At 35.7% G+C, this 27,523-nt stretch overlaps 1 long non-coding RNA gene across 3 annotated transcripts; it reads right to left on the reverse strand.

The window, feature by feature from the left end:
* Nucleotides 1-14,205: 14,205 nt before the first annotated feature.
* Nucleotides 14,206-26,250, reverse strand: LOC118147132 (uncharacterized). Of its 3 annotated transcripts, XR_013526104.1 has the most exons (4): nucleotides 22,265-22,506; nucleotides 21,698-21,824; nucleotides 20,642-20,695; nucleotides 14,463-14,601 (listed from the first exon to the last, which is right to left on the reverse strand). It is a non-coding gene; the product is annotated as an uncharacterized LOC118147132 (long non-coding RNA). The 3 variants fall into 3 exon arrangements; XR_004733283.3 differs by lacking the exons at nucleotides 21,698-21,824; nucleotides 22,265-22,506 and adding an exon at nucleotides 26,095-26,250 and having other exon boundaries at nucleotides 14,206-14,601; XR_004733282.3 differs by lacking the exon at nucleotides 21,698-21,824 and having other exon boundaries at nucleotides 22,265-22,401.
* Nucleotides 26,251-27,523: the final 1,273 nt, after the last annotated feature.

Below are 27,523 nucleotides of genomic sequence, written 5' to 3' on the forward strand. Positions count from 1 at the left end.
TCTGCCTAGTAAACAGCCTTACACATTTGACTTCTGCAGGAACTTGGTAAAGAGATTGTATGTAGTACAGGTGTTTTGTTGTTGCCATTTTAACTGATTTGGCATTTTTAATGGAACCCACTAGCAGTGTTAGAGGTAAGTATCTGTCAGTTCTGCAGCAACCGATTCCTGTCAGGATCTATAACGTGACTACAGGAAAAGTCTCTCTGAGCTAAAATTTGATATGCAAAAATCTCAGTCTAAAGGAAGAGTAGAAGGGAAAAAAAGCAAACTGTTCAAATGCTGGTTGATTTCAGCTACACATTTGTCTAAAGCCACCCAAGAAAACTTTATGATTCTAATCTTTTATTTTAAATTGGGGAAATCAGAGGAACTCAATTTTTACATTTATTTGACATGCAAAAAATAACTGTTCTGAATAAGTAGAGGTTAAGATGTGGAATTTGGCCTCTTAATCAATTTCATTATTCTATCTCAGATTCTTCAATCTCAGGGTCAACAGATGGCAAGTCAACCAGCAATAGTTTGAGGTTAAATAATTTGAAAATAGTTTGATCCCGTTTACATGTTTAGGGTTTAGTCTTGTCTTTAAGAAGTTTATATTCTATCCAAAGTGATTAAATAAATCACAAAATATAGAGCAAGGTAATCACAAGTTAATAATATGCTGTAAATGAACTCTCCTTTTCTCCCAGTTTTGGAATTACTGTTTCTCCTTGGATTCTCAAAATTCTGTTTTTTTTTTTTTTCTTCTGATTTCTTCACAAACTTCTCTGCTCTCCTCTCTGCTTCTAGAGATTCAAATGTTGTCAAGTCTCAGAAAGAAAAAATGATGTCATTTTAAGTAAATGAGATTATGAATAAAAAGCCCCTGAAGAGTGTCTAGCCTATAGCCATCTCCATAAGTGGTACATATGTTTGTATTATTACTCTTACAATCACTTTTATTATTATATATAAAAATACTCACAAGTTAGCAAGGAAAAGTTAGTGAATGTTCTGATAATCAAAAGAATTGGGACTCTACTCTGGGAAAAAGTATCCTACTTATTTAGGGTTTACACTTTCTTAATTATGGTATGTTTACCTGAAGACCCAGTCTCATTTCTCCCACACCTGTGCTGGTCAGGACATCAAGAATATTAGAAACTCCATTTCCAGAGAACAGTGTGAAATTTGCTCCATTACTGTCATGCCATTCTCATTACTTGAAAGTATGTGGAAACTCACACTCACCAAAACACAACTTTCCTATTTCTTTGACTGGGATATCCTGCTCTTTACTATTCAGCACTTCATATCTTCATTAGGACTAGGGCTCTACCACTGACCCCCAATTGGAATCTTACCCAACTCCTGTCAACTGCTTTTCTATCCCTCATTTCCTCATTTTGACTGGGCTGCTTCCTTTAAATAGCAGAAAAATGTCCAGACAAATATTGCTAACTGCCTCACTTTTAATATCATGAAGCTAACATTTTCTTTTTCCTGTATGATGGGATCTTTTGACTATCACTTCCAGTCTGAGGAAGCTATGGTTTGCCATACTTATTTAAACCTGTAAATTAGGTAGTTGGCTGCTCCATGATAATTGGTCCTATAACTTGGTTATTTTAACCAAGGTTCAAGCTTCCTTCCCCCTCCCTACCATCCTGGAACCAGTCTTAGAATGTCCTTTGCTGTTAGGCACAGATGTAGTTCTAGTGAGATTCAGAGCTTATAAAATATGAGAAGGGGTCTTTTTGTTAAAACAATAATACAAAATTATAAATTCCACGTTTAATATAGAGGCTGGAGAGAGCCTCAGGCAAATCAGGGACTGACCTAAAGTTTAAACATTGTTTGCTTAATGGTAAATATGCTTGTGTCTCTGAGAAGTAAAGAGGGCAGTTAATGACACCAACGTATTTTATCCTGGAACAGTGTTGTAAACCAAGCATATTGTGTATTCAGCCAAAATGGTTGTTAAAAGTTTTTAGCTTGAAATAATTTTTGACTTACAGAAAAGTTGCAAAAATAATATATAACTAGTTTCTATGTATCCTTCACCCAGCTTCCTCTAATGTTGCACAGCATGGTGCAATTGTCAAAATTAAGTCAATATTGGTACAGTGTTATTAACAAAACTTCAAACTTTATTATTTGGTTTTTATCAGTTTTTCCAGTACTGTCCTTTTTCCGTTATAGGAACCAATCTAAGATGGCAAAGAGCATCTCATTGTAATGTCTGATTAGTCCCTTTAAAACTGTAATATTTCCATAGGTTTTCCTTATTTTTCAGTACCTTGACACTTTTGAAGAATATTAGACAATTATTTTGTAGAATGTCCATAACATGGAGTTTTCTGCTATTTTCTCATTAGTGGAAATTGCCATTTGTATCAGGAATGCCACATAAGTAACATACTCTCAGTGCATTATATTAAGAGGTCTGTGCTGTCAATTTGCTACTAGTAGTGTTAATAATGATCTCTTGCTTCTGGGCTTTTCAACATTAAGCTTACCATTTTTTCTTTTTAATTTAGTAACTACAAATATTTAATGTGTCTTCAAACTTTTGCCCACTAATTTAAACATTCATCTGTTTTCTTTATTTCTTCTGCATTTATTAATTGAGATTCTTCTGTAAGACAGCAATAATTGCTAGAGGCAAGATCCACCATTTATTTATTTGTTCAATTATTTATTATACAATAGGCTCATGAATATTTATTTTATACTGTGGGTTATAATCTAGTATTATCGCTGTTTATTTTCTTACTCAAATTGTTACTGCTTTGGCCACTGGGAGCTCTTTTAAGTGGGTTTCTATGTCAAAAGTAATTTTGAAATAATTAGTCTTCTGTTTTTTTCAAACATTTTGAAGACAATGCTTACTCCACAGTCAAATTTCTAAAACTCTCTCTGTGTTCACTCCTACTGAATGACCTTAAATGCAGTGGCTGCTTCTATACCTAAGTCCTTAAGCCTGCTCCAAATCTTCCCTGGTACCAGTGTGCTTCCCATAGCGAGCGCTCTTTTCCTCCTCCTTTGTACCTGACTCTCTGTCGTAAATGCCCAAGAATAGTCCCTCATAATAGAGCCTTGGAAGGTATGAAGCATGGAGGAATCAAGGCTGGCTAAGCAGTCTCTTTAGCTGCCAAAGTAGAAAAAAGGACTAATTTTTGCTTAGCTCATACCTCCACACCCAGCCTTCCAATAAGTCCTCAGCATTATTATATCTTTCACAACATGTGTTATTCATCATTTTAGAAATAAATGAAATTAAATGGCTTGTCCAAAGTAGCACTGCTAGTAGGAGGAAAATCAAGGATTGAAATATTTTTGGCACTACTCTATACAGTGATATATCACATAGAGTTGGGCAACATTATCTCAGCTATGTGGATTGTAAAGAATGACTATGATGGCAACAGATAAATGTCAGGGGAGGGGAATTATAGGTTGGCCACAGCATGGATAACTATGTGAAAGTAAATGGGTTGACTATGAAAAAATTGTCACAGTGTTCCAAACTTCAACATCATAAAACTTGTTCTTCTAGTAAGAGGTTTTGTGAGGATATACTTTTGGGCATAAAAGCACCACTAGAAATTCAGGAAAACCAATTTTTAAAGTATCTTTATGTTAGAGAAAAATTCCATGTGCTTTAAGTTCTAAGCAGAACCAAAAATTTGACAATTTCTGATTAAGATCATTTTTTGATGTTTTGTCACAGAAAAAGTTCTGGATTTGGGGCTTGGGTATACCTAGCATTTCTCTGCAACTATCAGAAAAATTAAGCACTTGACTTTTAAGACCCCTCCAAATTTTAGAAAATGATGGATCACCTACCAATCCATTTCATTCAAGAGATGTAAATACAATTGTCCTCTCCTTAATTACTTAGGTAATCATGATTTATTTGAATATGTTGTGAATGTACAATGATTTATGTTATAATGGTGTTTGAAGCTTATAAACATATATGCATAATGTATGTTCACAGTATCATAGTTCAAAATATTCAAATGTTATACGCCCATTCTATGAATATAACTTGTAAAAAGACAATGGTATTGACATTTATTCCTATAGGCTATCAACTTGAAAGGTTAAAATTGCTAGAGTTTTATAAAGCAACTGGAAAAGTGCAGAGAATGATATTGCAGAAATGAACAAGAAAAATGATATGTTGTGATACTACATTACGTAAAACTCACAGAGGAAATGCTTAAGATGCACAAAATGGCACCAAACGGTCTGCATAATAAAATGCCTGTGTGTCTCAGAACTCTTGCAGATTCTCACATGAAGGAAAATAGCCTCTGCCTTTTTTGGCTCCCTGGAATTGTTGGTTCTCCTTAGCAACATATCTCCTTCAGAATGTAGGGCCTGCTTTCAAAAGAATGGGGACATCTTAAGCTGGATTGGATCAATGGAGGATTTATTACAAAAGTATTTAAAATGCATCGTTAAGAATAAGATAAAGGTTTGGACATTCTGAAATGATGATACGAAAATAACGAAGATTTTTAGGCAGAGGGAACAGCATATACAAAGAGTGAGAAAACATGGGACATATATAAAGAGTAGACAGCAGTATAATGAGAAGTAAATTTAGAAAAGTAGAATCTAATTAGATTTCCAAACTAAGGAATTTGCATTTTATTCTATAAGCAGAGAAAAATCAATAGAAACAGAAAAAACTTTTGATAAAATCCAACATCCCTTTAAAACCACTCAACAAACTTGGCATTAAGGGACTATTCCTCAATATATTAAGAGCCATCTGTGGCATATCCACAGCCAACATGTTACTGTACGGGAAATAGCTGCAAGCATTTCCCCTTGTGAATAGGAAAAAGATAAGAAAGCCCATTCTCACCACTCCTACCAAACAGAATTCTGGAAGTCCTAGCCAGAGCAACCAGGCAAGAGGAAGAAATAAAAGGCATCCAAGTAGGAAAATAAGAAGTCAAAATATCTATCTTTGTCATGATAGGTAGGATTCCATACCTACCTATCATGTTTTGGAAGAAAACCCAAAAGACTGCCAACAGGCTCCAAAAACTAATAAATAACTTCAATAAAGTTTCAGGATACAAAATCAATGTAAAAAAAAATCAGTAGCTTTCCTATATGCCAGTCACAGTCACACTGAGAACAAAATCAGGAATAAAATTCCACTTATAATTACCAAAAAAATAAAATAATATAATATATATCAAGGAATACATTTAACCAAGGAAGTGAAAGATCTTTACAGGCAGAACTATAAAACACTGCTAAAAGAACTTTTAAATAACACAAACAAGTAATAAAACATTCCATGCTCTTGGACTAGAAGAAATAGTATCGTTGTTATTATTATATTGTCCAAAGCAACATACAGATTCAATGCTATTTCTATCAAACTACCAATATCAATTTTCACAGAATTAGAAAAAACTATCCTAAATTCATATGGAAGGAAAAGAGCCCAAATAGCCAAGTAATCCTAAGCAAAAAGAATAAAGCCAGAGGCATCACATTACCCAACTCCTTACTATGCCATGAAGCTACAGTAACCAAAAGAGCATGATAATACTGCAAAAAGGGACACATAGCCAATGGAACGGAATAGAAAACTCTGAAGCCACATACCTACAGCCATCTGATCACTGGCAGAGCCAACAAAAATAAGCAATGAGGAGAAGACTTCATATTCAATAAGTGGTGCTGGGATAGCTGGCTAGCCAAATGCAGAAGAATAAAACCAGATTCCTACCTTTTACCATATACAAAAATTAACTCAAGGTTGATTAAAGATTTACATGTAAGACTTCAAACTGTTAGAATCCTAGAAGAAAACCTAGGAAGCACTGTTCTGGGCATTGGCCTTGGGAAAAACACTATGGTTAAGTTCTTAAAAGCAATTATAATAAAAACAAAAATTGTTAAGTGGGGTCTAATTAAACTAAAAAACTTCTGCACAGCAAGAACAACAATGCACAGAGTACAGGGGCAACCTATAGAGGGAGAGAAAATATTTACAAACTGTGCATCCAACAAAGGTATAATATCTAGAATCTATAAGAAACTTAAATAAGCACAAAACAAAACAAGTAACCCCTTTTAATAGTGGGAAAAGGGCACAAACAGACACTTCTCAAAAGAAGAGATACATGCAGCCAACAAATATAAGAAAAAAAGTTCAACATCACTAATCCCCAGAGAAATGCAAATTAAAATTACATGAGATACCACCTCTCACCAGACAGAATTACTATTATAAAATGTCAGAAAATAACAGATATTAGCAAGGATGCAGAGAAAAGAGAATGCTTGTTCTTTGTTGGTGGAAATGTAAATTTGTTCAACTCCTATGGAAAACAGTATGACAGTATTGAGACTACTCAAAGAATTAAAAGTAGAACTACCATTCAATCCAGTAATCCCACTACTGAGCATCTCTCCAAAAGAAAATAAATAGTTTTATCAAAAAGATACCTGCACTCACATGCTTATCAGCAGTATTCACAAGAGCAAAGTCATGGAATCAAGTGTTCATCAACAGTGGATTGGATAAAGAAAATGTGGTATATGTATACCATGGAATACTACACAGCCATAAAAAATGAAATCATGTCCTTTGCACAACATGGATGCAGCTGGAAGCCACAATCCTAGGTGAAATAATACAGAAACAGAAAATCAAATACTGAATATTCTCACTTATAAGTGGGAGCTAAATGATGAGTACACATGGATATAAAGATGAAAATAATGGACACTGGGTACTGCAAAAGGAGGATGTAGGGTGGGAGGAAGTGTTGAAAAACCACCTATGGGGTGCTGCATTCATATTTGGGTGATGGGTTCACTAGAAATCCAAACCCCACCCTTAAGCTGTGTACCCATCTAACAAAGTTACACATGTACCTCCTGAGTCTAAAATAAAAGTTGAAATTATTTTTAAGAAAACTACATTTTACAAGTGGATAGCAATTATTTATTAAGGGGATATATAAAGCTGCCTTTATATATAAGTCACAATAATGTTTTTATTCTGAATCTCTGACACATGATACTTATTGTCTATATTATTCATTTGCCATTTTAGCATGTATTTAGATGTTATCTTTCACTAAAATGTTAATTATAATTCCATTTTAATTTCACTTTCATATTGTTTATCTAATTTCTACTATTACATTTTAAAGTCATTCATTCATGACAGGAAAGAAATATCATCTTTATACTTCGAATTTTCTCATGGGACCTAGAATAATTAGTTAGTTGTAGTAGAAAGTTTAATAGGTGCTTATTTTTTATTGATAGGCTGAACCAAAGATTGGGTCAATATTGAAACCTAAGAAATTTCCAGTGAAATAGGCATAGCAGCAGCAATTGAATTGGACTTTTTTCTTTTTTTGGAAATGGTCCCAAACATCGTGAATGTTGAAATTTGTAAAAGTAGTTTTATTTCAAAGGGAATCTTCACTCTCTTTATGAAATGGAATTTTTGAGGGAAATTTGAAAACTTATATTTTTACTTTTGAGTCTAATCATCTGGATTAGAGTGATGACTCATGACAGATCAAATGGAAGGCTAATATATTGAAACTCAGAGGGTCTTCTTAGATTTCTGCAGGAACAATAGTAGATATCTGGATCAAACTCATTCATGTTAAGAAGATGAAACAACATATCAATGCAGGTATGTTCCTACTAAACACTTGCTATATACTCACATTCCTTTAAATATATATATTTATATATATATATTTCTATTTATATATTATATAGATATTTATGTATAATATATAAATATATGTTATATATATATATATTTAAAATTCCACCTTCCTATCTCCTGTAGCTCTAGGGATATAAAATAACATAGATGTTGTACTTTAGATAAGAAAACTTTATTAAACCACTTTGTTTAAAAAAGCTATGTGGTAAATTTCCTTGGGTATACAACAGTGGTCTCAAAAATCACCTATCACCTATCTATCTATCTGTCTTGCCATCAATCCATCTGTCAGTCCATCCAGATAGATGCCTTTCTTTGAGGAAGAAAGGCAACTTGCTATCCTTGCTCCCTCTTTCCTGTAAGTAAAAGTCATGGAATTCATGGAATAGCACTAGCACAAGCATCTGCCCCCCAAAATCAGTTATTTTTGTCATTAACCATAATCACTCTGACCTCCAAAACATTGCGGGGCATGTTGTTGGCTTCTATTTAAATATTAAACAAACTGAACAAATATTAAGCACAGATCTAGAACAAAAGAAGCCTATATTCCACGAATTTTCCATTTAAAAAATATGGGTGAGGTACTACTGAATTTATTTATACAAGTCAACTGTTAATCTTTGTAAAGAGCTTCCAAAGAAACAGAGATAAGAAAGTACATATGCAAATCACTCTGATATAAAGAACATGTTGATATGAGTAGGACATAGGATTAGAAATAATAAATGCTATAACATTTCAAAGAAGGAAAGTATCAACTCTAGTTTGGCTTATCAAACAAGATGTCTTAAAAAAAGTAGAATTTGAGCTGGGTATCAAAACTTGGTAGCATTTAGAAGTTAAATAGAAAATGGGGAACTATAAGCTGAGAAAATAACAGGGCCAAGTCACAAATATAGAAAATATAAGGGAATTTGAAGTCTTGAAAAACCTAGGCCTAAATTTTGCTGAATTCTAAGCATTAACAGATTTCCATGTTGAATAATTATTTTGAGTGTTGTTCACTGTAACTGATACCACACTCCATAACTCAGTTTCTAAACTTCTTGCTTACGGTCTTGCTCACTGATTTGTGTGTGTGTCATCAGCTGGCCTCACCAGCTTGATAACCTATTCCATCCCTTTTGTCTTATACTTTGGCTCCTGTTTCTGAGGAATTACCATCTTAAAACATTTATCCTTGAACTTCTTATGTTTACTGTCCCACTGCTCTGTGGCAACCTCACAGGCATGATGAAAGGGCACACGCCATGTTCAAAGAACACTAAATTGATTATTGAGAAGAGACATGTCCGTGGTCAAATCGTGACAAACAAAACTGAAAAGGGAAAACAGTAGAGGAGACTGAGTCAGACAGATTTTATTCAATAGGTCAGTATTACCTCTCAATTTTTTTGGCTATGCTTTTCTACTATATTGTACTTAGTCTTTCTTTAAGTTGGCTTATTTAAAAAATGTTGTAGTCATCTTGAGCAATATTAGCCATAAAAGTGTTTGACATGATAGTTAAACTTCTTATGAATGTTGTTAGAGATACATAACTACTAAATCCAATTACTTTTTTCCATTGTAACCAGTGTTATATGTCCCATTTTTTGCTAAATACTGTTACAAATTAATGGGCATCTATTAAAGCTTTAGCCAGATAATTTTAGCAAGATTAACTTTGTGGTGGTATATAAGAAGATTAGGGATGAGAAAACAGCAGTTTAGGAAAATATATAGTAATGAGTTAATAAAAACCTATACTGGAGTCTTACTAAAGGAATTAAAAAAAAAACAACGTTAGAGAAAGTAAATAGGTCTTACTGATAATTTGAAGTAGTTGGTGAATGTAAAATGATGCTCCATGTTGAGTCTGGGTGCCTAGGAAAATGATGGTAAATCGATGTTGACTTGGGGGTCAGTTGCCTTGTGATGATAGCTGTAACCATAGGAGTAGCTGAAATCTCTAAGGGGAAGTATGCAGAAAGAAAATAGCAGAGGATTGAGGAGACAATCTTGAGGGAAAGTTTTATTTATTCTGTGAAAGAAGAAACAAGAGACAGCAATGGTGGTGAGGAAGGAACGATCAATGGTGTGTAAGGAAGGAATTGGTATAGTATGTTTATATGCACATTGAGAAAGAATGCCATTTCAAAGTGACATGGTAGGTAAAAATAGATCCAGTTATATTTTGTGAATATTTGACAGTGGCAAAAATTGTTTTTAAATTGGGCATGAAGATGAGAAGGAAAGGGATCTGGTGAGAACATAAAGACCTGATCAAACACAGAATCTGGAAAAGTTGGTAACAGGCAGTTTGTGATGAGGGTATCTGACTGAAGACAGCCTGATAAAGGGCCTTGGTTCAGGCGTAGCAGAACAGATAAGTGGAATAGGAAAAAGCTTGGCTTCAGTTGAGGAGGATATAGGGTCACGGAAATGTCTTTAGGTCAAGGATACCATCATGTTAGGAGTAAAATTGAGACTCAGTAACCAATATTAGTTTTCCAACGTGACTGGGATCAAAAACAGACAAAAGCCTATAAAATACATATCTTCGTCAATTTGATCTTGTGCTTGAATAGAAATAAGCTATCAGCATGATTTTGAACTACTGTGGATTTTGACTTTAAAAACAAACTGCTCTTAAATTCTCCAATCACTGAATATAGGTTGTGCCTGGTTATAAGGCATCAGTTAAAGACACACAGTGACAAGGAGATTTTATAGAGTGCCAGAGCCATGCTGAATTTATTTCTTTTAATTGTGTTCCATATTCCCCTTTTATGAGTATTCCCATATAAAATGTACATAATATTTAATGAATACAGGCCTATAAGAGCTCCTGAATTTAAATTCTAAGTAGACACATGAATAGAGTTCAATAAAATTACTTTATTGGTGTGAAGGAATGCACCCACAGATGCTTCCCTACTTCTTTGCAGTTTAATATTTTTTTTAATACAGAATCTGCTAGGGTAACAGAGTAATTAATGTTGCCTGTCTCACAAGCAAAGTCTACTCACCAAATTTACAGCTAAAAACGCAGCTCCAATCAATTCTTACTATGTCTTAACACCATGTTTTTCATCCCTATCCCTTTCTTTTGTTAATTAAATAAGATTTGTTATTTTCTGCCTTGCAATTCAAAGAGCTCACAGAACTTCCCTGGTTCAAAATTCAAAGGCTTCGTACTATTTTTGTATCGAAAACGAATCAGTTTAGTTTAGTAAGAGATTATGTGCAGAGAGTAATGATCTAATCAGAGACCTGAGGGCTTTGAAATATTAAGTTACATTTCTATTTCAAGTTAGTCTTATCATCTCTCCCCCCCTGCATTAAACTGGGATCAGAGTAGATAATGCCTTTTATAAAGGATTTAAATGACAAGAGATGATCACTCAGAAAGGCAAAGGTTTATAAACAGCATTTGTACAGACGTGTTAACTAACAAGTAAAAGTCCATTCGTGTATTTTAATAACATGTATTCAATTATCACTCACCTGGGCCAGACCATCTAGTCACTAAATGACAACAGCAGCACGTGTACTTGCCCATTTAACAAATATGACATGTGCCCTCTTCAACAGTTTTGTTCAATATCAAGTCTTCATGTGTCAGAGCATACTTTTAAGTCCCCTTAACTCCTTTGTCATTCATTTTGGGGTTCAGGCTACCCAATCTTGTCTGACCTTCAGTTTTTCTCCCAAGAGCTCTTGCCTGGACTTAACATTTTAATTTATTTTACCCATGAAGCCCATGTTCAGTGCCATGAAGCAAGATTCAAATTTTAAGTAGAATATCTACTGATGATACAGAAGTAAAATGGAAATAAATGCTCCTTGAAACTAAAAGGTACAGTCCTTTGAGTACTTCATGAAAAAAAGCCATTTCCTATATCATTCGCATTTAGCTAAAAGCATTTTGCTTAAATGCCTAAAAGTGTCTTGGGTGAAATAATATGAAAATCTTCTCCGAAACATTAGTGATTTAAAGCTGGCAATAAAATTAATTCTCCTTTAGCTGGCTGGTCCATCAGATCAGTTGAGCACACATGATACACAGAAATACAGCCATCTTGCCCCATCTGAGAGGAGGTGTTTTCAGCAAAGAGAACTGATATATGAACGTAGAGTTGGAATCAACCTTGTATAGCCTAGCAAGCCTGATTAGAACTTCCCGCTAGGTATTGTATGATGATAAGTTGCATCCCAGACATCTCTAAGTGGGACTAATGCAGAGGAAAATTTGAAACCTTGCAAATTTTTTGTCTATTTCAGTTTGTCTATCTCTGCAAGCTTGCTACTCGGTCTAGCATTCTTTCTTTGCCAGCTGTTTCTAATAGAGGAAAAATGGAAATTATTCCTTGTTGTAACCTAGTAATATTCATAGTAGGGAATAAAGACAGTGTCTGCCTCTTTGGGTCTGCTAAGAAAACCACATTTCATCCCTGTTGTTATTCAAAATGAGCATAGGTACTTCCTGCCTCATCCATTCCTGTTTCTCATTAGTCACTTCTTTCACACATTTGTTTGGTTTCTAACATTTTGCTCTTTTCCTCTGTTATATACCTAAGTTTTAGACCCAAAGTCAGACTTGATGTCTCCAGGTTTTCACTTGAACTGTCTGTTGGCTGTAGTTTGTGTTCACCCTTCGATTTAAGCAATTCACACAAAGACTAAACTCCCTTTTGAAAACCGCTTAGCTGGAAGTCCAGCTGAGGCACTCCAGCCCTCCTTTAATGTAGGGGGCCAGCAAACCACTGCCTGTGAGCCAAAGTGGGCAAGGCCTGTTTTCATAAATAAACGTTTTATTGAGATACAACCATGCATATTGATTTACATATAATTCATTGCTGATTTTATGCTACAGACTTAAGCAGTCGTAACAGAGACCACATGGCCTGCAAAACCGCTTTACAAAAAAAGTGCCCTAACCCTTTCTCCTAGGGAGTTTGGACAAGAAGGCACAGAGCTGACTTTTTTTTTTCTCTCAGTCTAGGGAGTTTATGTCATGTGTCCTCTAATAAACATTCCTAGGCCAAAAATGAGCTCCATTTTTTCTTAAAATAATTGTTAGATAATTTATATAGTTCTGTCATAGCTCTATTCCCTGTGTATTAGAATTACATGTTAGACTTCTAACAAGATTATTGTTACTCAATTATTGAGAAATTATTCATCATGTTAGTAAGAAAAACTAAGATTTCACTTCTCAATTGGCTTATAGTTAATTAAATGTAAGCCAATTCTTTTTTATCAGGAGTTTGGATGGAAAATTTTCTTTTTCTTTTTCTTTTTAAAAATGTGGAACAGAGGACAACTGGGGCCTGCATTTCTAATTGATGACAGTTGACTGCATTTCTAATTAATGACAGTGGTACTGACTAGCTGCCGTCCCCTGGAGCTAGGCCTGTACCTTCCACCAGGCCCTGGTCATCAGCATTCATAGCACAATGCATATGCCCTTACCATTCCAGCCCACTCATTGCTCCTGTGGGCTGCTGAGTGTGCAACTGCTCAGTGGGTTCACCTTGCCCACTGCCTGAAGAGAGTCGATTTAACAAGACAGGGGAATTATAATGGCAAAAAAGTAATTCATGCAAAGCCAGCTGTGTGGGAGACTGGAGTTTTGCTATTACTCAAATGAATCTCCCTGAGCATTCAGGGATCAGAGTTTTTAAAGACAATTTCGGAGGTAGGGGCTTAGGAAGTGAGGAATACTGATTGGTCTGGATTGAGATGGAATCATAGGGGGTCAAAATGAGGTTTTGTTGCTGTTATCTCTTTCTAGGTGGGATGGCAAAATTAGTTGAGCCAAATTACTGGTGTCAGCTGCAAGGGCTGCCAAATGTCTCAAGCACTGATCTTTGGTTTTACAATAGTGATGTTATCCCCAAGAGCAATTTGAGGAGGTTCAGACTCTTGGAGCCAGAGACTGCGCTACCCAGAAATTATAATTTCTAATTTTGGAGCTAATTTGTTAGTCCTACAAAGGCAAATTGGACCCCAGGCAAGAAGGGGTCTTTTCAGGAAAGGGCTATTACCAATTTTGTTTCAGAGTCAAACCATGAACTGTATTTCTTCCCAAAGTTAGTTAAGCCAATGATCGGGAATGAGCAAGGACAGCTTAAGAGTTAGAAGCAAGATAGATTTGGTTAGATCTGATTTCTTTCACTGTCATAACTTCCTCAGTTACAATTTTGCAAAGGCGGTTTCAAGTGTGGGACGATCTCTCTAGTTCTCAGCACTTCCTGAACAGGTGTAGAGCCACACTTGCCAGGACTATTGTTCTAAATGGATATTTTAAGGCAGTCCTGAGCCTCATTTCTATTTTACTTTTTGTGGTCACAGATAAGCTTAATATGCAACTTCCGATCAATCCAAGACACTATAAAGAAGAAGCTTGCCAAAGCCAGACCTCTGAAATATCAGACCTGTCTCTAACAGTCTTTAATTCTAATGAGAGAAAGAAAAAATAGGAACCAATAAAGTCAAACCAGTAAAGATGTGTTTTTTTAGCAGGCAGGATTGAATGGAAAACGGGAACATATAAACGTAAGTATTATGGCTGCAAAAGTCATAGAAAGCCTAGAAAGAATGAGAGCAGTTGTGCTGCCTGAGGCACCCCAAGATAAAGTACTCTCATCATTTTGAGTAAGAAAGGTATCATTCAGGGAATCAGTAGTGTTTATCTGATCTTTGCTTAATGGGAACAGTTCTGTGGTCTCCAGAAGGGTCACTGCCTGCTTCATCCGGTGGGCTTCCATCATTCCTTCCATACTTGTCAGCTTATCCATGTGGTTCTTGCATTGGTTTGGCTTAAGTAGGAATTGGGAGGAGGAGAGCAGGGTCAACTTTTTGCCAGCTTTGAATAAATATGCACTGTAAAACTGACAAAGGAAGACAAGAGGATTAGGCATGGGAAGAACTAGGAGGCATCAGAGATTTAGGAAAAAAAAAAAAGCAAGAGAGAACGCTTCTGACCTTCTGACTCAGCTTCAATAACGAATGTCCATGTTCTTTAACTGATTGGCAATAATGCCAAATCAAATACTCTCTCTCTCTCTGTCACAGACACACACACACACGCACACACACACACACACACACACACACACACTTTTCTAAGAGCAGTACAAAACTAAATGCAGAAGAAAAAGATAACAGCTCTCAATGATAAACGATTTAATGGTTTGTCATTATCTTGCTTGAAATCAGAAGAGAGGATAAATAATACATAGACTGCTGATTTTTATCAGCATTTCGTCTATTTTTCTGTTTAAAGATTTTCCCTTGTTCATCAAATAATGCTATTATATTTTTACTATGTTAGGAGGTATATTCTTCATCCAATATGGAGAAATCCGCTATCCAATGAGTCTCAAAAGATAAGAATTTGTCCTTTTAAAAATAAAAAAATCTTGTCTCCTTCTGTTCTTATGTAATGTTCTTAGTATCTGTATATAGAACTAAGTTTTTCAAAACCTTTTATTTTATAATTACACTGTGCAATCATGTATATTTCATGCTGCACAAGTATCCTAGAATAAAGAATGAAATGCTATGTGAGGAAATTTATGTTATGAAATGTTATGAGTGAAATAATTAGATCTAGATAAGTCTTACATGGAAAATTGCTCATATTCTTTCTGCTTATATGTTTGTCCTTAAAAATGCCTTGTAAGACCTAACCACAGAAGAGCAATATGACTAAGGGAAGAGGAGCTGAGACCACACCCTGGGTTATTCTAATATTTGAAATTGATCTCTGGAGAAGAAACTACATAAGACACTGTTATAAAGAGGAAAACTGTGTGGTGTTGGTATCACAGAAGACAAGATTATGTCTCAAATGTTTCAAGAACAAAGAGTATTATCCTTTTTTGAATGGTACTGAAAGATTGAATAAGGACATGGATGTGACAGTATGTGGATTGTTATGGGCCATGGTAAAAGCAGCATCATTGAAATAGTTGGCTTACAAACCTTACTGGATGGATTAATAAGAGAAAAGGATGCAAGGGAGTAGAACATCTAGTCCAAAACCTTCTTCAACAGTGTTTTTTAGGCTTTCTTCCAGGATTTTTATAGTTTTAGATTTTACATTTTAGTGTTTAATTCATCTTGAGTTGATTTTTGAATATGGTGTAATAAAATAAAGAGCTTCTGCACAGCAAAAGAAACCATCAGCAGAGTGTATGGACAAGCTACAGAATGGGGGGAAGTTGTTGCAAATCATGCGTCTGACAAAGAACTTGTATCCAGAATCTATAAGCAACTGAAACAAATTTACAAAAAAAAGACAACCCCATTAGAAAGTGGGCAAAAGACATGAACAGACACTTTTCAAAAGAAGACATGCATATGGCCAACGAGCTTATGAAAAAATTCTCAACATCACTAATCATTACAAATGCAAAACAAAATTATAATGAGATATGCTCTCAGACCAGTCGAATGGCTATTACTAAAAAGTCAAATAAGTGATGCTGGCAAGGCTGCAGAAAAAAGGGAATGCTTATACACTGCAGGTGGAAATATAAATTAGTTCAGCCATTGTGAAAAGCAGTTTGGTGATTTATCAAATAATTTAAAACAGAACTAATGATGGAAACCAGCAATCCCATTATTGGTATATACCCAAAAGAATATAAATTATTCTACTATAAAGACACACGCATGTGTATGTTAACTGCAACATTCTTCACAATAATAAATACATGGAATTAACCTACATGCCCATCAATGGTAGACTAAAGAAAATGTGCTGCATATACACCATGGAATATTACATAGCCATAAAAAAAGAACAAGATCATGTCCTTTACAGCAACATGGATACAGTTGGTTGCCATTATCTTAAGTGAACTAATGCAGAAAAAGAAAAGCAAATAATGCATTTTCTTAAAAGTGAAAGCTAAACATTGTGTACACAAGTACATAAAGAAGGGAACACCAGAAACCAGGGCCTACTGGAAGGTAGAGGGTGGAAGTAGGGTGAGGATCAAAAAATTACCTATGGGTGACTATGCTTACTACTTGGGTGATGAAACAATCTGTATACGGACCTCTGTGATACACAACTTATGTATATAACAAACCTGTACACGTACCACTGAACCTAAATAAAAGTTAAAAAAATAGATTTTGTTGTGAAGGACAGCATGGACATGGGACATAGAATGAGAGCAAGAAAAGTTAAAGACTTTTCTCCTCATTAGAAAATTACTGGAGCATTTTTGTATCCTGAAGGGCATGAACCATTAAAGATAAATAATAATGCAACAAATTAAAGGTGATAATTGAATAAAACAGTTCTTATGAAGGCAGGGAGGGGTGGAATCCAGGACAAAAGTAAAGGAGTTGTCCTTTAAAGAAGGACAAGAAAACTGTCGTAACTGGAGGGAAGTCAGAGAGAATGGGTGTAGATCCAAGTAACTTAAGAGATTTGACAATCATTTGATTGCTTTTATTTTTTTTTCCTAGTGATTCAAGAAGCAAGCTAAGAAAGTATTGGGAGTTTGAAGACAGATGAAGAAATGTGAAATATTGATTTTGAAGAGTAGTACTATTGGGTAGACTTGGGGGCTAATTTGAAACTAGTAAAGGTAGACCAATGATCCAGCTTTACACGAATGTAAAGGTAAACCAATGATCAATTTTATCACCTTGAATTTGGGTTGCAGACAACAACTAGGTTGATGATAGATTTAATCAGATTTAGAAATTTATTTGTAAGGACATCTCTTTTAATTACCTTTTCTAGATAGAGTTATTTGTAGCTTGAAAATCTGGTTTTGTGAAAACATAGGAAGATAGAAAACAAGAATTAACCCAAGTGGAAGTTAGGGTAATTATGTTCACAGAGGGCCTTGCTATTGAACATTAAGATGGCTACATTAGGAAAAGAGACTATCCTAGTCGGGCTTTTATCCATTTTATCACCATGTGTATACAGACACAGTGTCTCTAACTTGGTTTTAAAATATAGAAAACATACATGTTCATTTCCTATGAGTGGAAGTGAACAGAAGTAATAAAACTAATGTGATTTAAATTCAAAGATGAGGTGAAAGGTGCAGTTCTTTTAGAGGATGGTGAATCTTGGCTCAGGCTTTTAAATAGAATGTCTTAGGTCAGGTTTCAGAAGCAGACTCTGAAACAAGAATTTATATGTAAGTGACTTCTTAAAGAAAATGCCTTCTAAATATCTGTATAGTAATCCACTCCATGAATAAAGCAATTCATCCTTTTTTGGATTCTCAAGTAATCTCTAAACAGGAGGAATAATGGGCTAGGCCAAAGAGTAAAGAATAGGTGATTGGTACTAGCCTGCTCAGGTACTTAAGAATGTTTCATGAGTTATTTGCCCCTCAACAATTTCAGCAAACTTTGATATCTCCTCCGAGGAAACCTTGTGTCATATGATCAATGGATATGGGAAGGTTAGTGTTTCTTTAAGTGGGAGTTGAAGTAATATTAATTAATTGCTGCTATAGCCTTTCAATTTCTCAGGCAGAAAATGTAAATCCTCCCTGCCACTTCTCTTTTTCCCTTCATAACTTTTATCCAATATGCCAGGAAATTCTATGGTCTACATCTATAACACAATCCAGTACTTCTCACCTATATCCATTGCTACTGTTTTGTTTAATTCACTGTTACTCTGGACCTGAATTTTTTTAATAGTTTCCAACTGATCTCCTTGCTCCCATCTATTCTTAATACATAGCCAGAGTGATTCTCTTAAAAATGTAAGTCAGCCCGTGTCACAGTTGTGTTCAAATGATCCAATGCTTTTTCGTCATCCTCAACCAAAGTTCTTACCATGACCCTCTCAGCTCTAGATGATCTGGCACTCTGTTGATTATCTGACCTTGTCACTTACATAATCTCTGTCTTATCCAGCCTAATGCAGGCTCACCAAACTTCTCACTATTCTTCAAACACAGCACATATGTTTCCTCTGCATATATCCTCTGTACTGTTTCTTTGGACTAGAAATATAATTCACCTGATATTCATGTGTCAGTATTTACTCATTCATCTTTTTCAAATGTTTGCTCAGTTTTAAATTTAAAATATCTCTTTCCTTTCTTCACATACACTTCTTACCCTTGAAACTCCTGCCTAACCATCCATATAACCCATGTCTTCTACGTACTCTATCTCCTTTGCTTATTGTTTGTTGTCTATTTTCCCTCTAGAGTGCTAGCCTCTTGTGGGCAGACTGTTTTTTCTATACTGTGTAATATATTCAAGGTATTTGGAATATAACAAGCTCAAAAGAATGCTTGTTGAATAAATTAATGAAAACATTTTGGTATCTGTATAGTATTCCACTATGTGAATAAAGCAAATCATCCTTTCTTGAATTCTCAAGTAATGGTAATAAGCGAACTCGGACATAAATATGTCTACCTCTAATTACCGCAATGGTTTATGTAGAGGACACTCTGAGTACTCTGCTCAGATCAGCCTTGCATCCCTTCAGTGCATTCTGTGTGCCCCTTTTCATCTCCATTGTGCTTTTGCTTCCACTGCTTGCACTGTGACTTTTCTGAGATCTGCCCTGGGGCCCCAGAGGCTGCCTTGCATACATGCAGCAAATTGCGGAAAGCACCCTTAGTGAACAACGGACTGATGTAGACACAGTGTGTGAAAGCCCAGATCCTTTGCCACAGATCAGGACAGACTTTGAGACCTAATTTATACCACAGAGTGCACTTGTGTCATCAGGCTACTGCCACCTATGGTGGGACATTGCCTGATTTTGCATTCTTGCTTGGACTTGGACTTTCTCTTCTGTTTCACTTCTCTTGTATTTTTAGTTTCTCCCGGGGCATTTTCTTTTTTTTTTTTTTTTTTTTTTTACCTTTTTTTTAAAATTATACTTTAAGTTGTGATATACATGTGCAGAACGTGCAAGTTTGTTAAATAGGTATACACGTGCCATGGTGGTTTGAGGCACCCATCAACCCATCATCTACATTAGGTATTTCTCCTAATGCTATCCCTCCCCCAGCCCCCGACCCCTGCGAGGCCTCTCCTGGGGCATTTTCTTTAAGAAATCACTTACATATAAATTCTTGTTTCAGAGGCTGCTTCTGAAGCCTGACCAAAGGCAATCTATCTAAAAGCCTGATCCAAGATAGTCTTTCTAATTGAAATACTTCTAGAAAAATGATTGTTGGATAAGGTAGAATTTACATTTTACAAATTCTTGACCAAACACTAACTTCTAATGAAGCTTCAGCTTCAGGGAAAATAAATAAACAGAATTATATAATGTCTACTTTATTTGGTTGAGAAAAGCATAAGCAGTATATCTGGTATCTAAAACATTACGGATTCCTAATGATTTACAGTTTCTCAGAAAGAAGTCTCTCCTGACTTTTGAATCCAAAAGATTTTTCTGTACAGGTTTCTCTAATTTTTTATTAAAGAAAAACGTTTGGCAATAACACACACACACACACACACCCTCTCTTCTGGTCTCTCCTTGTGAAGACTTTATACCTAATTACAGAAATGAAATGTACCCATATGAGTAAATTTAAGCAAATCATAATAAGTTTATCATTATAATTGTCTAGCCCTAAAAGATGACCAAAAGCAGCATTGTTGGGGACATAGTTCTTATCCCAAGTATTTGCCCCAAGTAGAGGAGAGTAGCCAAAGGATCAATAAAGAATCATTTATGCGTGGGCTAAGTCGCTGATCAGGAAGACATATTTGGGTAATCACAACTTCTCATTTTTGAAAACTGAAGGGGAGAAAAGGGGATTATTATTGCATTTCTCTGGATGATACCCAATTTATAATTTTTTAAACACCTTTGTAGCTGCAGTTATCTTTTTGCAGGTAAGCGAGTTGATGGAGCAAAGGGAATGATACTGTGCTAGCTTTTCCCTAAATAAGAATACTTACAGCATTTTTTGTAACTCACTTCTTCACACACTGGGTGAGAATAAAGTTGAATAGCTGTTAAATGGAGAAAACAAGAACACCTTAGCTGCATTAATGAGAATGTTTCCTTTAAAAAAGTTTACAATTACTTTCATACTGACTTTCCAAAACCAAATCTACTTCCTGTTCACTAAATATTAGAGAAAAGTACATGTCTATGATTAAAGTAAGAAGCCCCTTTCCCTTTGTTTGTGCTTCACATATCTCCATTTGTTTTTCAATGAGAACCACAGCTTTGAAAGCACAGAATACATGAAATATCCCTTTTTAAACTTCTTTGACTAGAACTGTTCATTCAATATAACAAGGCAATTGAGAAATATTTAACTAAAAGTTCTGAAATAATCAGCAATATGTTTAAAAATTTTAACCATTAATTCAACTCATTAATCCTCATTTAAATTCTTGTGTTTTAAATTAATTTACCCAAGGCCATAATACATTGAGCAAACGTCTACTGATATGCTTCTATAACAGTTCAACAATGTGTGTTTGAATGTCCCTTCTCCCTCATCCTTCTCCCCTTCTCTCTGCCATTGACTAGTTATGTCACTTTGGGCAGGATACTGCAAATCTCTTTGTGCCTCAGTTTCCTCAGTTCTACAATGGAAAAATTAATAGTACAATTACTGTGAGGATTTACTCAGTTTTAGGACTTATATTGATGAAACTCTTAACTTCTATCTCTAAATTACTTACAAAGGGTTTGGTTATCTCTAAAGAGACTCTGGAAGCTAATGGCCAAGAGAGATGGAGAGAGACTAAGGAAGGAAGAAAGAGAGCAGGACTTTCACAATTCTTCTAATAATTCCTAAAAGAGTCTTACCATTTTAGGAGTTTAGGAGCTTTTATCATGTCCCTACTTATGCTCCAAGATCTTCTGAATTCCCCATTTCCCATAAGTTAAATATAAAGTTATAGGCTGATATTCAAGGATTATCTGAAATACTGACTCCACCTGTCTTTCGGCCCTTCTTATTGTCACTTTCCTGTGCTTCACCCCACTAGATTACTTACTGTGAAAAATTCTGAATTTTTCCAACTTTGCATTCACTTCTTGCCATATTCTTCCTGGCATGCTCTTCCTGAACATCTTTGACTATTAAAATCTTACTTATATTTCAGAGCTCATCCTAGATTCTCTCTTAAAGGGGTACAAAGCCTACGGCATTTACATACACCCACATTCATTTCCTGTCCTCTTCCCCAGTTTCCTCAGTAAACACAAGTGAATTAATTACAAGTTCTTCATCAGTTGAACTTCATTGCAATTTGTGCCTATATCTTTTTGCCATTCTGCAACTATGTCTTTGTGATGTAGTCATTTATATTCTTCTCTATTAAGTTAAAAGCTACTTGAAATAGAAATGATGCTTACTCAATATTATTCATGTTTTCTTAGAAATTCCTACCCCAGTGTCTTGTAACAATTAAGACTATAGTACATATTAGACAATTAAAATTTAATTGAGTCATTTATCTCAATCAGCAATTTAGAGTACAACACAACCCACATCCACCATTTATCTGTAATTTACCAACTTCATAAACTGAAAACTTAGTTTGTATCTTCCACCTCCTTACCATTTGCCCATGTGCTCAGCATTAGGTGCTGTCTGCATATAAGTTGCCAGAAGGGAAGAAAGACTTTGATTATAGTTGTCATTTTTTCTCTTTGTTGCCTTCCATGGGGTTTGTTTTCCACTTCTGGTAGAATGAGGCATTCTACCAGCAGTCACATACCCAGCTAATGTTTACATTTATAATTATTCATGTCGTTAGCAAATCTGCATCACCTCTCATTAGAATAAGCCAAAATGTTCATACTGAAATAGAACAACAAAACCAATAAAACATCACATATGATCTACTAAAATAATCTGATAAGAGCAGAGGGGATTTAACTTCAAAAGGAGAAAGACAACTGAAGTTAAAACAATTCTGCCAGGTTATCATGTTGCCTTTAGTAATTTGTTTGAAGACAGTTCAGGCTCTGAAGTTGATGGTATGGAAAATGAAGTGAGAATTAATCATGGGAGGATGTCATGGTGCTGGGGAGAATAGAAACCAAGAGGTAATTGACGTTTTTTCAAAGGGCTTCAGATTAAACCCACAGGGAGTTTGTAGAATTGTAACCAAAACCTGATAGTAATAGTGACATATCTTTGAAAATATTTTATCATCCTTGCTATCTGGAACTTGGGAATTGTGTGCTTCCAGACTCTCCAGGAACTATGGTACTTCAAGGAAGAAAGAATGAATTTTTTTTTAGCTGCTTATAAAGTTTTTTAGTGATGTAAAGAGGTGACTTTACTAATTCATTTACTCATTCTTTCTAGAGATGTGTCATGAGAGTCTACTATATTCCTGGCTCTCTTCTAGGTGCTGAAGGACACAAAAATAAACAAAATAAATAAACCTCTCTACTGAAATGAACTTCCCATCTAATGAAAGGAGACAGAAACACAGTATAAATAAAATATACAATATGTTAGATGGCAGATACTACCAAAGACAGCTCTCAGAGAATATGACATTTAAGCAGATATCTGAGAAAAGTAAAGAGAAAACCCATTTGCATAACTAAGAGAAGAAAATTGTCTGCCCAAGTAGTATTAAGGATCTAAGGAGTGAATGTGATTGGGATGTAAAAGAAAAGGCAAAAAGGCTATTCTGACTGGAAGAGAATAAGCAAGAAGATAAATAGGAGGTGAGGCTAAAGACATAAGACAAAGAAACAGGGTCTTACAGGTCACTGTTGGGACACTAGCCCTAGTCTGATTGATATGAGAAGCGAGGAAAATTTTGACCAGATGAGTGACATAACATTTTAAATTGGTTTATATGTTAGCAGAATCACTGCTTTGCAGTGAAAGGGAACAAGCCTGATTATAAAGTTACTGGAATAATCTAGGGAAGAAAGGAGGTAGCTTGCACCTGCTTTGTATTAGAAGGGGTGGGAAGTAGTTGAAGTCTGGATTTATTGATGGGTCTGATGGATAGGTGGGAAAAAGCATTCATGGATGATTACCAACTTTTAGTTTGAACAATTAGTGGTGTCAGTAAATGGACTTTCAATTTATTGAGATAAGGAACATGTGGAGATGAAGGTGCAATGAGTTTGAATGTAAGAAAGTGCTTAAGTGATATCCATGTGGTAGGAATGCCTTGGGTTTATACATAGAACTGCAAATAATTTAGCTTACATGAAGCATAGTGACTATGAAAGGAAATACGGGGGAAGAGATAGACTAGGACTATGTTCCATAGGTTATAGGGCTACGCTGGTTCTGAGAAAGGCTTTTGAGTGTCCTTTATAATTTCCTGGACAGCTAAGCCTGTTTATCTTCAATATAAGAGTTCCACATGTGAGTTGTCCGTTCAAACCTCCAAGGTCACGCCTTAACCTCAAGGTGAATCTTCTCATACCCTTTTAAAAGACTCCAGGGGCTCAGCCTGCTTTGCATCACTGCCCTTCAAATTGCTTTTCTCTGAAGATTGACTGTGGAAAGGAAGTGGCACCCCAGCTTTTGACTCCATGATGTTATTATCAGATAAAGAGGAGGTATCCCACATTTCAGTGTTAATTAATATGGTGAACTAGCTAGGAGACAAAACAGAACAAAAACCCATAAATTCGAGCTAAAGAAATCTTACAAAGCTGTTCTAGGTTGGTCTCTTCTCTTTAGTTTTGACTCTTTTATGAGATAGCTGGAAGTTAATTGTTGAGAACATTTGCCTCCCCAATTTCCACATTGACTTGAGATGTTTGGCTCTAACTCCATCATCTACTTCCCCTTTTAGCATTCATGAAAAATAATGATTCTGTTGAATAAAGTGCTTTCCCAAATAACAGGGACACGTAACAAGAACTGGAAGCCAGTCCCACATACCCCTGGCTATTTGAAAAAGTTGGGTTTCAGAGTCAAAAGCCTCTAGCAGAGCAAGGCTAGCTGCTCAGCTAATGTGTATAGGGTCCAAATTCAACACCCTCTTTATTATTTTAAAACACAGTAAACGGACTAGACTCAGAGAATGTTTCTTAAATAAATGCACTGAGAGTTGAAGCTTAACCACAGGCTTTTGGCAATTTGTGATTTTTAAAAACTTATTCATTCAAGTAGGTGGAATAGTATAAAGCTTGCTGCTTTCAAAAGCAGTAGAATCTGCCAAAATGTAAAGTCAAGGCAATGAAAGGTAATAGTCTTAGAGTTGAAGTACCATTATTGTTAGGAGAAAATAATTGTTTACTTTTACTTTTCATTCTGGGTCTGTCTCTGCTGTTAACTTAATATATGACCTTAGTCCAGGCAATTGAGCTCCCTCGCTTTCATCATCTTTTGAACTACAATAATAGCAACAATTTTCCTTTTAAGGCAGGTTAGGAAGAATAGCTGCTTATGATAAAGAACACTCTGTTACTGAAGCACTGCTTACATGATTTTTTATGAATATTTTTCAAGAAACGCTCTGAATTATAAGCATTCAGATTTGGCCTCGAAGGAACCTCTTAAGCTGCCTGTGGTTCAGGAGCTGAATCTGACTTAACCACATCATCTAAGTTTTTTTTTGTTTGTTTGTTCACTTTTGTTGTCTCAGCTACAGCAAATAATCATGTGGGTGAATAATCATGTTCACTGAAAGAAAGAGGACAGGAGTGAGTCTGAGATGGGTTCTAGATTTCACCTAGTTGCAAACCATTCCTTTTTCAAGTCTTTAATAATGGAGAAATTTAATATGATCTCTCATTTTTCTCAGAGCACTGTCCACATCTCCTCTCATTATTATATTTTTCATGTAATAATAGCTGCTAAATGCAATAGCAGTAAGTAAAGTTTCATGAGCAGTCACTATGGCCCAGTGCTTTACATGTATTAATCCTCATAGCAATTGCACTATTTTTTCATTGTAGAGCTGAGGAAACTGAGGCACAAAGAGATGAAATAACTTGCCCAAGGTGGCATAGAAAGTACAGAAAGAGAATGGGAGAGATGTATAAAAAATGCTTGCTCTTTCCTCTTATTCATTTTGACAAAAATATTAATTTTGTGGTATATATTAATTGTTAATTCATCCATCTATTCATTTGTCTGTGTTTTATGGTCAGTATCTTAATATCTTTTGCACTTGAGCATATTGTAAGGCCGGTTGCCTTGCTGGGAGTCAGACACATTCATCACTCTCCGCACCTGATAACTGCATCATCACCTGAGCTCATTATCTGGCTTCCCCACAAAGCTTCCCTGCACCCGCCTCTGCATACCATGCCCAAGCCCACACTCAGCACTAAATTATACATCCAACCTCCAGCCCGCTGTTAAAAAACCCTGCAGAGAATTTTTTTTTTTTCAGAAGCGGCGCCATTCCCTGCCCAGCAACAGCCTGCCCCTTACACTCCCGGCAGGCCCACTTACCCAAGGTCCTGCCCGCCTACCAATGGCAGCTAGTTTCATGTACTTCCTACTTTAACTCCACGTACTTCCTGCTCCTCAACAGCCAATAGAAATGACTTCTCTTTGTTTCCCCAGTAGTCAATCAAGGCCCACTTACCCAAGGTCCCGCCTACCAATGGCAGCTAGTTTCATGTACTTCCTATTTAACTCCATGTACTTCCTGCTCCTCAACAGCCAATAGAAATGCCTTCTCTTTATTTCCCCAGTAACCAATCAATTGCCTGCACTCCCCATAAAACCCCACTCCCTGAACAGCCAGGTGCGACTTCTCTGGCCCCCACTTGGGCCACAGAAGCTTGCCCGGGAGCTGAATAAATCGGCTTCTCACTTTTTTATACTTGCCTCAGTTTCCTCATTTTACCTCTGCAATAAATCTTACACATATGACAAGTATTCTGCTAAGCACTCTGCAGAGTTATTTCATTGAATCTTTACCACAGTTCTGTTAAGAAGAATCCTACATTTGTCTTCATTTTATGGAAACAGAAATAGACTTAGCAAGGTCAGATAAATTATTCAAGGTCATAAAGATAAAATCTTGTGTTATATGACTGCTGTGAAGTGCTGAGAAACATTAGTACTTTTCTTTCTTTACCAGAGTACTGACATATTTGTTATATTGGATTAAAAACACAGAGGTTGCAAACTTCTCATGGGATAGAGTCATGTCACATATTCCTGTAACATTTTGTATGTGCCTTCAGTATATGCAGAGGAAAACTTGCTAATCGAGTTACATAGTAATTAAGGACAACAATTTCATTAAATGTCTAAACAATTTCCTTAACTTCTAGGATGCTTAATGTAATTTATCATTTAAACCATGACACTTCTGAAAGTGGAATGGTGTTCCAATTCACAGAGGGCACTGGCTTTAACTGGAACTGTTGTGAGCTGACCCAGATATATAGTTATCCTATGAATATCCCATAACTAATTGGTGAATGAGTTTTCAGAACCTGAACATTTTATATAGAAAGAAATAGTAGAAAAATGTTATTTCAACACCTCTACTATTCCTTTCTCGACAGCACAAAATCTTCCCCTTTTTCCTTGGCAGAAGCAGAAATGGAGTGTATTAAGCTGTTCATAGATACTTCTTGCATCTTTGTAACTTAACATTTGTAAAAGCTAGCATATGTACCAGCCAAATAATTTCTAGATTTAAACTAAAGAGTGGATAAAAGTGTGCACCCTGCCTGAGGTTTCTGAAATATCAAGCATTTGATAAACGGATATTACCTTTATATAATGATTGCAATTTTTAGCCTTCATTTTTATATTACATACACACCACACACGCATGTACACACACACACAATTATAATCAGCTAGGGAATGATAAATATGTGTGTGCAAATGGAGTGATTACAAATTAAATAAACCTGAA

The sequence above is a fragment of the Callithrix jacchus genome, chromosome 14 (assembly GCF_049354715.1).
Source record: "Callithrix jacchus isolate 240 chromosome 14, calJac240_pri, whole genome shotgun sequence".
Lineage (NCBI taxonomy): Eukaryota > Metazoa > Chordata > Mammalia > Primates > Cebidae > Callithrix > Callithrix jacchus.